The sequence below is a fragment of the Alosa pseudoharengus genome, unplaced genomic scaffold, assembly GCF_046254945.1.
Source record: "Alosa pseudoharengus isolate Yale_2024_CS ecotype anadromous, Long Island Sound unplaced genomic scaffold, YU_APseudo_1.1 YU_APseudo_1.1_scf_11, whole genome shotgun sequence".
Classification (NCBI taxonomy): domain Eukaryota; kingdom Metazoa; phylum Chordata; class Actinopteri; order Clupeiformes; family Clupeidae; genus Alosa; species Alosa pseudoharengus.
The window spans coordinates 14,388,283-14,405,782 of record NW_027468576.1 but is presented as its reverse complement, the minus strand read 5'-3'; the positions used below and the strand labels follow the sequence as shown (position 1 = coordinate 14,405,782).

The window sequence follows — 17,500 nt, the reverse complement described above, 5'->3', positions numbered from 1 at the left end:
TTATACTGACACTGCTCCACTTTCTTACCGTTCCCCACACACTCCATGATGAGTTATAGCCCTGACCTAGCAGCGCAGTCAGAGGGGAGGAACACACACACACACACACACACACACACAGACACACACAGACACACACACACACACACACACACAGACACACACAGACACACACACACACACACACACACACACACACACACACACACACACACACAGACACACACACACACACACACACACACAGACACACACACACACACACACACACACACACACACACAGGCGACGGACAGACAGGCCTTGCTCTCTGCTGTGCGGCTTCAGACTCCTTAAACACACCAATGGTGACTCACTCAGCAGTAGTGAAACAATCTCCCTTTCTTTGGGTTGAGATGAGATGTAATCTCTGACTGGGCCAAGTCACAAGAATCTAAAGCCAAGAGGAGACTTTTGGAAATATTTTAGGAACATTTCAATAATATGAAATGAAATTAAAATCACAATCACTTTGCTCTGACTCCATTTTATGTGCATGCAAGCATCACTGGATATCGAGTACAATTGCATCAGTGTCATTGGTAGCATTTTTTGTGTGTCTTTAAAGATAAAATCTAAGGAAACTATAAGAGCTAGATCACCAGTTTTTTTTTTAACTGGTTCAACAATGCTGGTTCATTAACAATCGCTTGATGCCTAATACTGTCCCTTATGACTTTAACCCTGTACGTCTCAGGATTAAAAGTATTCTTACCTGTAGCTATAACTCTAGGTGCTGTCATTGAAAGCTTTACCCAGCTGTATGTGAAGCAGAAAAGCTCATATCACACTGATGAAAGGGCCTGGAGATGACACACATTCTGTTCATAAAATATCCAACGCGAGATCTTTTTACCCCGTAGAGCCTCATTCAGTACTCCTGTCATTCAGAGAGCATTTTACCCCAATAGAGCCTCATTCAGTACTCCTGTCATTCAGAGAGCATTTTATCCCAATAGAGCCTAATTCAGTACTCCTGTAATGCCCGTGTAATCGCCAGCCAGCACCACATGCCTAGTAAATGATGATGTTGATGATGATGACGAAAATTCACACTCTTGTTTGTCCTGTTTGTTGTTGCTCAGGAGCTGTCCGACCTTAAGAAGCTGCGACCTCTCCTGATTCTCCCAGCCTCCGGAGCTGCGCCATGGACCGTCTAAGCAGAGCCAGCTCCATCAGCAGAGTCTAGAGTGTGGCGAGGGAGGTTTGCATGGATAGGAGGGCGAAGATGAGGCACCAGGGCACCAGGCAAGCGAGCCGGAAGACCGTGTGTTCACGCCTGTGAGTCCCCAGGGGGAAAGTGTGCGATCCGTGGACTCTCCGACAGACAAGAGGGCAAAAGAGTCTTCAAAGGTCGTCTCCGCCGCGTCAGTTGTAGGTAAGCACACTTAGTAGATCGATCCAGTGCTTTGCCACATGTAATGGTTGTGTGTGTGTGTGTGTGTGTGTGTGTGTGTGTGTGTGTGGGTGTGTATGTTATCTCACTGACAGCTTACACTGCCGTTCAAACGTTTGGGGTCACTTTGAAATGTCCTTGTTCTCATCATTAATGTTGTAAATGACTGTTGTAGAAAGAAATGGTTGATCTTTAATGCAATATCTACATTGCCCGTTATCAGCAACCATTCATCCAATGTTCCAAAGGCACATTCTGTTTACTAATCTGGTATGATTTTAAAAGGCTAACTGAGAAAACATTGGAGAACCCTTGTAAGCACATAATGTAATCTGAAAGCTTCTGTCCTGATTAAAAAAAACAATACAACTGATCTCAGGTGGTATTCTGTCTACTGTATAATGGAGTGGAATGGACATTTCTAAGTGACCCCAAACGTTTGGACAGTAGTGTACATAGGACGTGGGCATGAAAGGAACGTTACGTGCACCTGACACATTTAGCATCGTTTTGCATTTCTGCATGATTCTGAAAATGCTAGCTATTCTTAGGTTAAATTGTACATGGTCACACCGCATTTTATCCCACCACTGGAGAAAAGCCTGAAACACCACCTCCTTACAGTTGTCATAATGAATTGCCAAAGTCCTTTAAAAGGTACAGATGTATGATACAATCACAAGCGTTTACTGAAAAAAAAAATGCAGAGAATGAGGAACATGTGAATAACATGAATCAACAGATGCACCCTGGAACCTTGCTTCCTTCACAACTCCTTAGCACATTACGCTAGCATGTGCTGTTAGCACTGTGTGCTTGTTTTCACATGTTTGTATACACCTCATCCCTGTAACTCAACTGGTCCAGGAAAGTGTGACCAACACCAGGGAGCACACACACATCTAAATAAAAGATATACTATACACAAACACGCATGCGCGCACACACACACGTGCACTCTCTCACACACACACACACACACACACACACACACACACACACACACACGTGCACTCAAACACACACACACACACACACACACACACACAGACAAACACACACACACACACACACTCTCTCTCACACACACACACACACATACACGTGCACTCACACATGCACACATATATATATCCATCTCTAGCAGCACCATACCCTATACAAAGCATACATAATGCACCCTATCTGTGGCATAAGTCTCTTTGGATAAAAGCCTTTGACACAGATGTGAATATTGCAGTGTTTTATTTTTATTTCCCTACCCGTGCTCTGATTGGAGCAGTCTCTGTGGCCGTAGCGTTGTCAAGTGCTGCCGTGTTATTATGGGATGGCCTGTGTGTGTGTGTGTGTGTGTATGTGGAGAGGACAGAGGGGACGGCGGAGCAGCTGGGTCCATTAGTTGTGTGGCACTGGAGGTCGTCTCCGAGGGCGAGCATAGCTCTGTAATAGGCCCGCCGAGGTGAGCCGCAGTCTGGATACGAGTCAAACAACTCCATCAGCCAGCGACGGGCTTGCCTCTAAAGAGAGATTGCCAACAGCTGGACACCAATGTGCAACAATTATGATGATAAACCCCCGCTGAACCCTGGAGGAAGGGGGTGGGGGGTCGGAGTGGTAGGAGAGGATAAAACAAGAGGGCACATAGCAGATGCCGGGGGAATTGCACTTTTGACGCCCCAAAAAGTTTGACAGAAGGGTGTTTTAAGACCCTTAATGCCGACACGTCTTCTCGTGTTAAGCTGGAGTCTTACTGTAAATGCCACAGAGTGTCTAACAGCACTGAAACAGAGCGAAGCATCTTCTTTATGAAAAGGAAACCTTTTAGAGGCTGGCAAGGTTTGAGATCCACTGTCCGTGTATTTCACTTATTTCTAATGCCACCACTATGCTAAACTAGGAACAGAAATGTCACGCCAAATGTTGCTTGTATGCTCTCAAGCGGGGTCAGTATCAAACTATAATTGATATTGTAAAAAGATGTGGGACAGATCTGACTTTATTATGGTATTTCATTGACTAAAAACTATTACGGCAAAAGAAATAGTCAATCTTGAGTGCCTGTAAAAGTCTGATTTGCATTTAATATGTAAATGCACTTGTCCTCTTAGTGGCATCAGATCTGATGTACTTTTTTCAGAGGAGATGGATGGCAGCTGATTTAGTGCTCCATAATAACTGAATGCTAAAAAGGAGAATGGAGGTCTCCTTTTGTTTCTCTTTTCTGAAATAACACTAATCTCCATCAGTAGTGACTTCTGTCATTTGTCCTAGAAGATGTGAGTTTGGAACGCTGTGGCTGGAGTTGTCAGAGACCTATTTCCCTGCAGTCGTAGAACATTCAGTGACAGTCATCAAGTTACTCCTCAGATGTTACCCATACAGTAATTCTCCTCTTCTGTCCTGTCAGGCTTTGTGAAGAGGGGTAGTGTGATCCCATTTTGTGTGTGTCTTTCTCTCTATCTCTCTGTCTTTCTCTCTCTCTCACTGTGTGTGTCTGTGTGTGTGAGAAGGCCCGGTGAGACAGGAAAGAACAGCTCTTGCTCTTAGCCATTAGGCCAGGTGTTCTCATTAGCGCCACAGCTATTGCCGGCAGGGGCATGATGGGAGTGTGTGTGTGTGTATGTGTGTGTGTGTGTGTGTGTATTGGTGGGTAAGGATGAGGGGGTGCACTCTCACGACATACTAGCTTGCCTCATGGCACCACTAGAGCATCATGATCTTGTTAAAGAGCATTTTTTATTGTCTCTAGTTATGTAGAGTTAAGCATTATCAGGTCAAACATCTATCTGTTGTGTTAACTATACCTCTGAAGTTTTGACTGACTGGCTGAATGAATGGATGTTAGAATCTGAACCCACCTTGTTTTTAGAGCATCTCTTAAACTGGCGCATCACCCATGATATCTAATCTGACTATTTGCCAAAGCAAGAGACATGCAGTACATGTCATTTGAAAGTCTGTCGTGAAGCTACATATGAAAGTATAATAGATACATGCACTGCACATTCTTAAAATCAATAATCAAAATTCAGTGTAATACCACCAATTACTGCTTAAAATCCAAGTCCAAAATCTGTCTCCAAATCAGTCTTAAAAAAGGCATTGTGCCCATCCCCAATCTGACAACATCATTGTGCTAAAAATGTGAGAGCAGGATTGTTTTAAAAACACTTAAGTAATGTTTCTGCATGACTTGCTGGATGAACTGCGGAGAAGAACTGTCTCAGTTTGAAGAAATGGCACACTGCTTTCTCCAGGTTTGTGCTGCACCGAAATCAAAATAATGAACATCCCCATCTGAGTGCTCCGATGATTCCTCCCTCTCTTCACATGATCGGTTATCTCCCGTGAAGCACCAGATTGGTAATCAGAAGCGTAGTGGAATGACCTTTTTTACACTGATTCTTCCTTTAAGTGCTTTTCCTGCCCCTCCCCTTCTAGGCCTTTGCCCCTCCTCTCTATCTTAATGATGTTATGATTGCTCAGTTTGCCCCAAAGGAGCCTCTGTAATGCGTGCTAAATAAAACTGATTAGTTTGTCTTCTTTAACAACCACCAAGCAAGCACAAGATGACCATGACCATACATTTTTATCACTGGCTAACTTCTGATTTGCCCTAAATCACAGTCTATTTGATTTGGTTGGTTTTGTCTGTCCTTTTTTGGTGATGTTGCTGTGCTATATGGAGTGTTAAATTATGTCCCCTCAGCCTGTGGGGGAGAGTAGGACATATCCGGGGGGAGAGCTGCTCTTTGATGGGATGTTTTGCAGCTCTGATGGCCAGCACGCCCATTCATCCATGGACATTATGACATTTGAATAATGGCAGTCAGTGCCCATTTACCTCCTTACAAGTCTTAAAGGGGAAATCCTGGCGATTTTTCACATAGATCTCCATTTCTGGAGGTTACCGAGTACTGTTGGTACAAAAAACCCCAAACACAATTGGTTCTACCTACCCAAAAACAATTGGTTTTATCTACCTCGAGTTGCTGCAGCCAGCAGTTCGAGCCTCAAGACAGCTACGGTGCTACACTGTGGGGGCATGTTCATGAGCCCCCGTGTTCATGCCCCCAGAGTGTAGCGCTCTAGCATGTTCATGCCCCCAGACTGTAGCACTGTAGCTGCCTGCCCCCCCCCCCCTTCCTCCCCCAGTCAAGCACAAACAATGCAACATTTTCCTATGTTTTGGATAATATTTATCACATGTGCATGTCATTTTAGTGTTCTTAAGTGGCTGACAGTTGAGGTAGAGTGTACATTTTGCTAGTGTGTGGGCCAAACATTTCTCTTTTATACCTTGTCCTTCATGCTACTTTGAAACAGGAGTTTTTTTGTTTGTATTTTTACTCAAAGGATGAGTGCATACATTGGAAAATATTCGTTTGATATAATTATATGGAAAAGATACTGCAGATATACATAGAACTAGATGTACCGCAGAGCGGTACAAAATATGACCGCCGCCCAGTCCAGCACATTTTTTCCACAAAAAGAAATCACGCTGAAAGGCCTATATGATTCTAACTGTCTCACTAAATTGCATTATCCACACTCAATTCTCACTGGTATCTGCTAGACAACAAGTACCAAAACATGATTAGTTCATAGATTTCACATGTAAAATTCATTTTATACAACCCCACCTCCATCTTGCCTGTTCATAATTATGAGAAATTCTTGATTGTTTGTGTTATGTTTATGTTATGTGTGTGGGTGTGTGTGTGTGTGTGAGTGTGTGTGTGTGTGTGTGTGTGTGTGTGTGTGTGTGTGTGCGTGTCTGCGTATGTGCCTGTGCATGGAAGCGTACATATGTCTACTGTGTGAGTATGTGTCATGATTACTGTGAATGTGTGTGTGTGTGTGTATCTGTTTGTGCACATGTGTGCACATGAACTGGGCTAACATGACCCCTGGAGGCAAATATACGGAAAAAATGGTCATCCTAGGCCCTACAGTTCTCAAGATATTCACAGAGAACTGTGTCTGGCCTACCCTCCTTTCGGGGGGTCCAGTCCAGCGGGGGGGCTACAGATCAAAACGAAAAATGACAGTTCCATGCTATCCATGTGGGGGTACATGCCCACCAAGTTTTGTGTACCCCGGTCTTTCAGTGTCCCGGGAATCCTTGTTGGTGTACGTCACTAAATGTACACATAAATTGTTTTATTGTAAGGCCCCCCATGAACGAAAGTACACAAAACTTGGCATGCATTCGGAGGGTGTCATAATGATCCTACACTTTCAATTTCGTGCAGTTTTGACCATGTCAGCCAGAGATATTGTGATGAAAACACCTAATTTTTTGCTTTTTAATTTTTAACTAGGTGGCGCTATACATGAAATAAGTGGTAATGGGATGGGTTGACATGGCCCCTTGAGATCAACATACAAAAAAAAGGTGGACCTCCTAGGCCCTACGGTTCTCGAGATATTCACAGAAAACTGTCTCCGGCCACCTACAGGCCAGTTGGTGTATAGTAACATAAATGAATTTATTGTGTGGCCCCCCATAAACGGAATTCCACGAAACTTGGCGTGCATTCAGAGGGTGTCATAATGATCCTACACTTCCAATTTCGTGCAGTTTTGACTATGTTAGGTCACAGATACCTGCGATTACAACACCTAATTTTTACTTTTTTGTGTTTAACTAGGTGGCGCTATACACGAAATGAGTGGTTATGGAATGGGTTGACATGGCCCCTTGAGATCAACATACAAAAAAAAATGGTCCTCCTAAACCTTACGGTTCTCGAGATATTCACAGAAAACTGTGTCTGCCCTACCCTCCTTTCGGGGGGTGCAGTCCAGCTGGGGGGCTACAGATCAAAACGAAAAACGATGGTTCCATGCTATCCATATGGGGTTACATGCCCACCAAGTTTCGTCTACCCCGGTCTTTCAGTGTCCCGGGAATCATTGACAGAAATTTGGACATGCGAAAAAGAAAAAAAAAAAAAAAAAAAAAAAAGAAAAAAAAAAAATCTGACTAAACCTATATGACCGCCGCTTCGCTGCGCGGCGGTCATAATAAATATGAATTAATATGAATATCCTTTTTTTCTGACAAATGGATGTAGTTTGTTTAAATGTTGGTCATGTTACATCAGCAGTTAACTCAAAATTAACAGTTTGTAAAGTCTCTATGCCATCCAATAATCGGGCTGAAATGTGTGTTTTTTTTTAGCGAGGACTGTAGGTTTCCTTTGACAGGTATGGCCAGTGTTGAGTCATAATAGATCAGCCAAGCAGATTTTCCCGTATGATCCTATGTAGATCAGCGGGACTTGTTGTCATGGCAACACTGGCAGATGGAGCGGCGAGCTGCACCTCGGCAGAGTGGAGCGTGTGGCGAGGGCCCCTGTGGAAAGGGGATACACTGGGCGGTGTGGCTTCCGCAGTGTTCCCACCTACGCGCACACACACACAAACTACACACACACACATACAGTACACACACACACACACATTTACAAACAAACAAACAAACACACACACACAGACACACACACATACAGTACACACACACACACACATTCACTCATACACTTTTACAAACACACACACACAAACACACACACATACAGTACACACACACACACACACACACACATTTACAAACAAACAAACACACACACACACACACACACACACACACACACACACATACACACACACACACACTCATACACACACACATACACACACACACACACACACACACACACACAAACAAACAAACAAACACACACACATACACTCATACACTCATAGGGCTCTATCTTGCGCTCTAGCGCAATTGACTTTGTATACTCGCGCTTTTGTCTTTCCTATTTTGCAGTCAGCGCATATTGGAATTTTCCCTCCACAGGTACATGTGCGCCCACAGGGGCGTTTCAGCAAAAAGACGGGGCGTGTTCTGGCGCAAAGGGAATTCCTTTACAGACCAGGAACCTCCTGGTCTAAAGTCAGTGGCGCAAATTCAGATGCTATTTTAAGGGCGCATGCATGGCCACAGGCCTGCAGGAATGAATGCTATGCACACCGATCTACAGACACCTTGTGCACAGATGGAAACATTCAAAGCCTTGATAATATTTGTCCGTTTCCTGGGTTTGTTCGTGCATTGGTCAACTAAAAATTTAGTAGCCTATGCATCTACATGCAATATCTTTACAACAACAACGCCTAATTACGACCTATTAATTTGGACAACTTTATACAGCCCTATAAAGGCTAAAGTTACCTTTAGTTTTGTTCCAATTTACCGCTGTGTATGGCTTTAAACATTGTGTGCACTTTAACATCAGCCTATAAGCATTATTTCAGCTGCGCTAAGGTTTTGACAAGCACCACAATTTTGCCTACCTTGTTGTAGCCCATCTGAAATAACTCCAAGCTTTGCTATGTTCCCTCCATCCTTTCGTTGTTTTCAAAAAACGTTTTATATCCATGATGGCCTTGAAGTCTTGAGTTTGTGAATTTGCTTAAATAAGCTTATTATGTGCTGTTAACCAGCAACCATAGACAGTAAAAGAAAGCAGCAAGTAGCCTTGGCTACAATTTCTGTAGTTGCTGCGTCCATTCATTGTTATTCTCTCTCCTGCTCAAACAAAAGTTGTGCGTGCATTAAGTTGATTATAACGTGTTTACAAACTCTACTTTACATAAAATATTGTAAATAGCCTACTGTCATGCAGTTAATGGGATACTGTGCAGAGTTGGAAAGTTAGGTCAACTTGGAAACTGTTTCTCGTTGAGTTGCCTGATGGTAAGGTACAGCCGTAGCTTACACCTGCAGGAGCGCTTGCTTGGGCGCCTGTGTTGCGTAATGCACTTTGCTCCTCTCATCTATACGACGCAGTTCCCATTTCTCCAAACCATACATAATTAAAAGGACAAATATTGCTACACGAGGGAAATCAGTGTGGTGTCCGATGTGAAAAAATAGGTATAAATCTCGTACACATTTCCACGAATCACGGATGTGTTGATGACATAAATTAGGAAATATTAGAGGACTTAATGAGACATGATGTTGAATTGCATGCCAATGCCATTTAACCCAAATGCCCCAGCAGCTGCACGGGAGAGGAGAGCTTATCTGACAGATCTGCATTGTCTATACCAGTGGTTCTCAACCTTTTTTCAGTGATGTACCCCCTGTGAAATATTTTTTCAGCCAAGTACCCCCTAACCAGCGCACAAGAATTACCGCTACGCTTCAACCACGACTCCATCGTTTGAGTTTTGAGAGTGATTGACAGGTGATGGCGGGTGGCATGTGACAGGTTGGGTCGAACCATCCTGGTATAGGGGTGACTGGGTTTTTAGGATAATGAAATTGAATAGCCTACTGAAATATAAAATTCATTTTATGAACTCATATTTTCCTGAAATATTTATTAAATAATTGTTTTTTTAAGTATTTTTGCATGGATTCTACTTTTTAAATACATGTATATATATTTTTTTTCATGTATTAGTAGTAGCATTGATTTTATTTTGATTTTTAAAGAATTAAAATATAAAAAGCGTATTATAAAAATTATTATATTTTGACATGTATCTCACCACAGCAAGCTCATAGCTTTATTTCATGTGTGTGTAGGGCAGACTGTCCTGAATCTGCCAATATCATTGCCATGGTGGAGGGATTCTCTGGGGCTGAGCAATTTACAGACATATGTGGTGTGCGCCTTACAGAAATAAATGCTATTTTTTTATTTAGTGATTACAAATTACATTTCTGCGCTCCATATCTGTGACAGAACTGATCTGACCTGACTGAACCCGAGTTTGCGTGTTAGCCAATGTGTGCCTATGGTGTCTGCACCTATGATTCTCTACAACTTTTTACTGCATTGCCATTAACAAACTAAAGGCAAAAAAGGCGTTTCTTTGTCGAACAAATTGGGATGCAATGTGAGCCTTGAATTGTATGCCATGCAGGAATTTGCTAGGATCTCAAAACCGGATTATGAACATTCTTTGCCATAGAGAAACACACAATAGCGTTGGATTATAAACATGCTTTGCCACAAAAATAGACAAAAACGTGAGGTAAGTCGAGCTATATGAAGTTATTATTTTGCTGTCACTTAGTCGGTTTTATAACCCAGAAGGATGTACTTGGTATCAAATGATAGCTCTGTGTCTCCTCTTTCATCTGACATGCGTGGCATATCTATGCGATCACAGGTCCGTGAGTAATTCAAACGAGAGTAATGGGTGTGCAGTGTTGGTTTTTGTACATGACGTTATTATTTTGCATTCACTTTGTCTGTTTTCATAAGGCAGAACAATTGACATACTATCTATGCGTTCACGGGTTCGCGAGTAATTCAAACGAGAGTAATGGGTGTGCAGGTGAACGCAGAGAAGTATAGACTGTAAATATGATGCAATTTGATTTAATTTCATGATTTTCTTTTATTTTCATACTTTAACGTACAGACAAGTACATGGTCTCGTTGGAAAGCCCCACTTCTGCTCTGTCACGCAATAACATCTCGCTGCGATGAACAGTTCCAGAGAAATGTAACAGAGAAGAAGGGGTGTATTTTTTTGACGGACTTTGCGTCAATCGAGTTCTAAGGGTTAAAATTTCACGTACCCCCTGGAGTGCCTAAACGTACCCCCAGGGGTACGCGTACCCCCATTTGAGAACCACTGGTCTATACTCTATAGTGAGGTAGATTACATTGCAAAAATATCACCATGCATTCATAACCTCGTGATTCAGTGAGAGTGATACCAAAACATCGGAAAGTGACATTTCTGTATTACATTTTGTCAAGAGGAAAAATCAATAGCAAACTGTTCCCAACTGACTATAGCCTGTGAACTGTTCCTGGCTGCGCCTGGCAAATCCCCCATCATAATAGCAATCCGCTATGGAACAAGCGTGTCTGTTGTTAAAGGGAATGTGAGATGACGCTCTGATTGGTTTATTGCACGTTACGCCCAAACCACACCCATGAGTAATGTAGCTACTACAGACCACCCCATTTTAGATTTGCGTCGGGCGCAACAGTCAACGGTAAAATAGAAACAGCGCCCAAGATCCGCCCACAAAGCGATTTGCGCAAAGTCAATTGCGCTAAAGTGCAAGATAGAGCCCATACACTCACTTGTCTATATTTGGGAATTGCTAAGAATACATCAAAGTCACTATCACAATCACAAAGGTAGATTGTGTGTATCCATTAAGTTCAGTTCAGTCGGATATTCATTTTGTTTTTAGGCTATGTCATTCCAATAAAACCCATCTCCTTTAGATGTTCCAGTACTCATCCCGATGAGCTTTATACAGGCAGCATAAGAGTGCTCAGGCAGTCCAGATGACCCATTACCGGCCGGGGAAGTGCTCAGCGCGGGGCAGTTAGCCTTTGGAAAGAAATGCAATCTGGTGTTGTGCTGCAGTGCGAGCCCCCCTGTGTTCTGGTGGCTGAGCGGCTGTCGAGGGAACCCCGGGAAACAGATCTGCAGCGCTTAGTAAACACTCTCTTCTCCTCTCCTCTCCTCTCCTCTGCTGCCTGCGTGAGCCACAGAATTGGAAATGTGACGTCCTGACAAGGCCGATCTGCCCCTCAGTGCTAGTCTCTTAAGCCCCCGGTTGTCTTAAAAACACCCACAAGAGATCAGAGGTTTTGAAACTTCAGGCTACTGCAAAATATTGCATCACACAATTGTTAGTGTATAGTTGTGTGCATATTTTCTAGATTAGGAATTTAATGCTATATATACAGAAATACTTAGATGAAGAAATTTGGAAATATAGAAATTATAGAAATGACCATTTATTATTATACATTTCATAGTGAATTTGTGCAATTATTTATTCACTCTAAAGTCATTTTTGGTCCTTCATACAAGCCCGCTGCGTAAAAAAAGACTTATTTGCATGCTCATGTTCTGGTGCACAATTAGTGTGCCGTCGGTTTGCCACCAAACACACACACACACACACACACACACGTGTGTGTGTGTTCATTAGCTGAAGGGTATAGAAACGGCCCTGGGGCTGAGGGAGATGAGGCTTCACAGCTCCGTGGCCTAAATTCCACACCTTTCCTGGCAGCAGACCAGTCCAGTCACACACACACACACTCACACACACACACACACTCCCGCTCTCTGCTGTCGTACCCTCGTGCCCGTATGGCTGTACTTGTGCCGCCTGCTCAGAGCGTGGCAACTCGAGCCGGGCATAATTATACCAGCATGGCAGCAGAGTGCCAGTCTGTGCCCTGCTGATGTGCCACTTTCACAGAGACGCCATCCTCTTTCTCACCTCTCATCGCCTCTCCTCTCCTTGCCTCTCCTCTCCTCGCCTCCTCTCCTCTCTTTGCCTCTCCTCCTCTCCTTTCCTCTCCTCTGCTCTCCTCTGCTCTCTCCTCCTCTCCTCACCTCTCCTCTCCTTTTCCCTCCTCTTCTCTCCTCTCCTCCTCTCCTTTCCTCTCCTCACCTCACCTCTCCTCTGCTCTCCTATCCTCTCCTCTCCTTTCCTTAGCATAGCTCTTCTATCTCTTTTCCACGTGCATAGAGCTATATGGTAAACCTCTCTGTATTTGACATGTTTTGCCCCTGTTGAGCAACAGTCTGTGTCTTCTGTTGCAGAGCCACCTCCTCAGTTTGTCATGGGCGTCACACACACACAGCGTCACTCAGCATGGGTGGACACTGACATCATATTTAGGATAGAAGAGGTGTTTGCCCATGTCATTCCTGTATACATTCTAGTTGAAAAAAATAGGTCTCTATTGGAATGAAAGGTGGTTAATACAATGTTATATACTAAGTAACAAACAAACCCATGTAATTCACATATACATTGCATATTACTACACATACAAACTGTAACACAAACCCTAGTATTAACCAAGTACATCATGAAACAACATTGATTAATATAAGAAGTACAGTGTAATCATTCATTTGAAGTATTAATTAATGTACATATGATCTGAAGTTCTCTTTTGTCAGGAATAAAATGACTAGTGTCAGAGTGTAAAGTTTTCCTGTGCTCATAGACAACTTTGAGATAGGGTTGTGTTACCTTTGTGTGCTGTACCACCTACAGAAGAGGAGAAACTGAAGGACCTAAACATATCTGGCTGCTTTGTTTTTAGTAGGACGTGCTCAGAGGGCTTACAGGGGATAACTGTTTCATCTGAACGTGATAGAGGGGAGACGTGCCTAATCATTAAACTACAACTCTCAAAAGCAAAAGACAGGAGTGTGTTGCTTCTCTCAGGAGAGGGATCTAGGAAACTTTGTCTTCTTGCCAAATGAAATTGTTGCGCAGGACAGACAATGAGATTAATTAGAAGTCTGTTTTAGACAACAGAGATTAGTTGACAGAAATGGGCTCGAAGGTTTCTCTCTTTCTCTCTCTCTTTCCTCACTCATCCAGCTCTCATTGGTCCTAAATCTTCTGTCGGGTGAAGGTGGAGGATAGTGAGCGATCAGTGTGCCACAGTCTTGTGTGGGGCAGATTATAGCCCCTCTGCTGCTGCAGTAACTCACCGTACTCCAGGTAGAGTTTGTGTCCTACCTAGTGTGAACCCATCAGGGAAATTAGGATTAGGCATTAAGGAGGGTCCTTTACTTGCTAATGCAAATCTGTTTGATGAAAATGAATGTGAATGGTTCTGATTCTGGCCCAGATTAAAGCTGACACTGCCGCAGATTTGGTCCTGATTGGGCCAGTGGAGTACCAGACACAGAGCAGCACTCTGTTCTAGGATCAGCTTTCATTGGGACCCAGATCTTGACATGTTTATATTTGAAATGATACCGATGCTTTTATACAAAGCTAATTACAGTGAGTATTATACTTGAATTAGCTTTCAACAGTAATGCTAATTATAATGTGAATAATAGTAATGATAATAATAACTAGAAATGCAATTCCAAGGAATTACCAGTGAATGAAAATGCAAAACATATGTAAAATATAATGTTAAAACAGATAACTTGCTGATGTTTGCTAGCAGTTATGCTAATAATTGTACAATATATAGCATTGCTAACAAGGACAATTCCGGCGCAAAATGAACCTAGGGGTTAATAACACATGTGTACCGAGTTCGACCGTTAGTTGCTTCGGTTTACATGTAGAGACCCTCATTATGCTACCGTGTAAGTGTGGTCCTATTTTGAGACTTGTTAGTGGTATAGAAATAGCGATTACTTTTTACTGTACTTCTGCCCCGAAGGCTAACGTTAGACGCTAATTAGCGGTTTGCAATAAAACTGGTCACATTCGACTAGCATGAAAACAAATACCAACTAACGGTCGAACTCGGTACACATGTGTTATGAATCCCTATGTTCATTTTGCGCCGGACTGCGTTAGAAGAAGAAGAATAATAAGAAGAAGCCTAGGAAGAACAGAACAGTGCATTTTCATGCACTGTAATAAGAAGAAGACGCCTAGGAAGAACAGTACAGTGCATTTTCATGAACTGTAATAATAACACTCATAGTATATTACATAACACATGAGATGTCCGTTGGAGGAAGGTCATCTTAGTAATTTTTTGAAAATAGAGAATGTTTGTCCTGCTGAAGTAGGCTAGAATAGTATTGTGTAGGCTACCCAGATAGCAAACATACACTGGGACGGAACTGGGCCACACCTACCTCAACGTCCGGCACGGATCTGCATAATGGACCTGATCCGGCGTCCAAACGCACATCGGTCCAAAATTGGTCTGGATCCATTTGACGGATCTGGTACCAATAAGGGCTAAGACTGGCCCAGTTCCGTATGGTAGTCTGTGTTACTGACGTGTTCCAGATCTGCTTATCATATGCAATACGGGTCCGCTTATTGTGTGTGGTACGGACCCATTTATCAGACATCAGCTGGCTTTATTTGACATGTGAAATGTGATTGGTAATTAGGCCTAATTATCCTGAAAAATCTGTTTGCTACACATTTGCTAACAGGTTCGTTATAGGTTCACCCAGGCTAAAGTTCGTAACGTTTTCCCAACAGCTCAACTGATAAACATAAGCTAGGCTACAAACAAGATCGAGGGGGGTAAAAAAAACTTTACACATAAGTGTCTAATTATTTTTTTATTCAACAACCTGGCTGTAGAAGTGCAATCCCAGACAAAGTTTAAAGGGGTGGTTCAGGATTTTGGACATAAGACCTCATTTCCAAGTAAGCAAGTGTGATATTTATCAGTGGAGACCGTCTTCAACACGTTTCATCCAGTCCTTCTAATTGCAGAGTTCGCAGGTGCTAGGCTAGCGCAAGTCAACGGTATGTGCTAGCCTGCCACTAAAAACAGTCTTACCCACTCCACAGTACACCCGAGGCAAATAAATTATAACGCCAGACTATCGATGTAAATGTCTGTATTGATACTGTTATTTCTAACGTTATTCTATCCTTGCATTTCAACGATCGCATTACATTTTGAGGGACTAGTTTCTTACCACGACGGAATTATACTTGCTCCGGTTAGTAGTACTGCGCCGAAAAGTAAAAACAGTAAAGCGCACTCCAATGGGGATACTTAGTAGTAGCCTTGGTAATATTAGTCCGCTGCTGAGATGCAAAATGACTACTACCAACTTCAGGGACCAAAGTATAACTATTGCAACGCGATGCGAGGGTAGTTGTATTTCTTACACTATTCTATCAACACAGACATTTACATCGATTGTCTGGAATTTGCCTCGGGTGTACTTTGGAGTGGGTAAGACTGTCTTTAGTGGCAGGCTAGCACATACCGTTGACTTGCGCTAGCCTAGCACCTGCGAACTCTGCAATTACAAGGACTGGATGAAACGTGTTGAAAACGGTCTCCACTGATAAATATCACACTTGCTTACTTGGAAATGAGGTCTTATGTCCAAAATTCTGAACCACCCCTTTAAGTCGTGTTAATTCCACTGTTCCCATCGATATTCAGGCTGTCTTCCTCAGTCATCTCCATGGTCAATCTGAAACAACACAAAATAAACATTAGCCATTTATTCCTTTTTGAAAATAGGTAGTCACAATTACACTCGTTTTTTATCATCAGTGATCCTGTTAGCGTTACCAATGTTTTTTCCAAAATAGTTATTGTGATGGCTAAGGTAATAGGCTAGCCCATATTGCTGGAAAGTATAACCTTAAAGTTATCAATTGCTCGGTTGCTTGTTGTTGTCTCTGAATAAAACAGAGATAAAAAGCAGATAACCAACCTTGAAAAGTTGGGCTGTCCTAGTCCAACCCCAGGCTGGCAAATCATGTCAAAAGATTGATAGTGAGCAAACCAAAGATCCTTGATTAACGTTACTGCTTGGACTTCTGCATGCGTGGAAAGAATATGGGGTTGTCTCATAGCACTGTTAGATCTGACACAAACAACAATTGACTACTTTTACCACTGCTAGGTAATAATAAAAATAATGAAACGGACATATGATCAATATTGAGCCAACTATATCTTCTTTTCCAGCCTTACTGTAGAAATGAAGTGGCCATGGGAACATAGTGCACCCCCATGGTTTCTAAATTTGTGCCATTCCAAAATACCTTTTTTTTTTCTTTAGCAGCCAGTTGACAATGAAGTAGGGAAAGGACAGTCAATTTAGCAGAATCAGCACCTTAATTAATATCATTACCACCTGGGTCTGCTGTGAAAAAATGGTCCTTCGGTTCATATCCGTATCACAGGTTTGGGCCAAATCAGTGTTTTGTATTTTAAAAGCATCTCCTGACTTCCAGTTCAGTGGGGAAATTGGACCTGGGACAAATCTGTTAACCGGTGATAAAACAGCATTGCTAGCAGAGCTGAAACCTGTATCAGGAGCAGACCTGGCCCACAGTCAGATACCGTATGTCCGCTACAGGCGGATCTAAAGGCTTTTATGCGGATCCGGCCCAAAGGAAATTGCTATCTGGGTATGTATGATGTATGATGATGCACCAGGCTCTTAGTGTGAGAGGCAGTGGCGGCAGCAGATGTGCGCTGTGAGTGTGAGTGCCTCTGTGTAGGGAGATCTCAGCGCAATAATGCTGCCTTGACAGGAGGTATGTGTCTTTACCCC

The 17,500-nt window shown here is 42.7% G+C and overlaps 1 protein-coding gene across 1 annotated transcript in view; it reads left to right on the top strand.

Annotated features, from left to right (window-relative positions):
- Positions 1 to 1,271: 1,271 nt before the first annotated feature.
- Positions 1,272 to 17,500, top strand: part of lrrc7 (leucine rich repeat containing 7) — a 106,238-nt gene continuing 90,009 nt past the window's right edge. The window contains exon 1 of the mRNA XM_076278078.1: positions 1,272 to 1,417. The gene's annotated coding sequence lies outside the window, so the exon portion shown is untranslated. The remainder of the gene's footprint in view (positions 1,418 to 17,500) is intronic.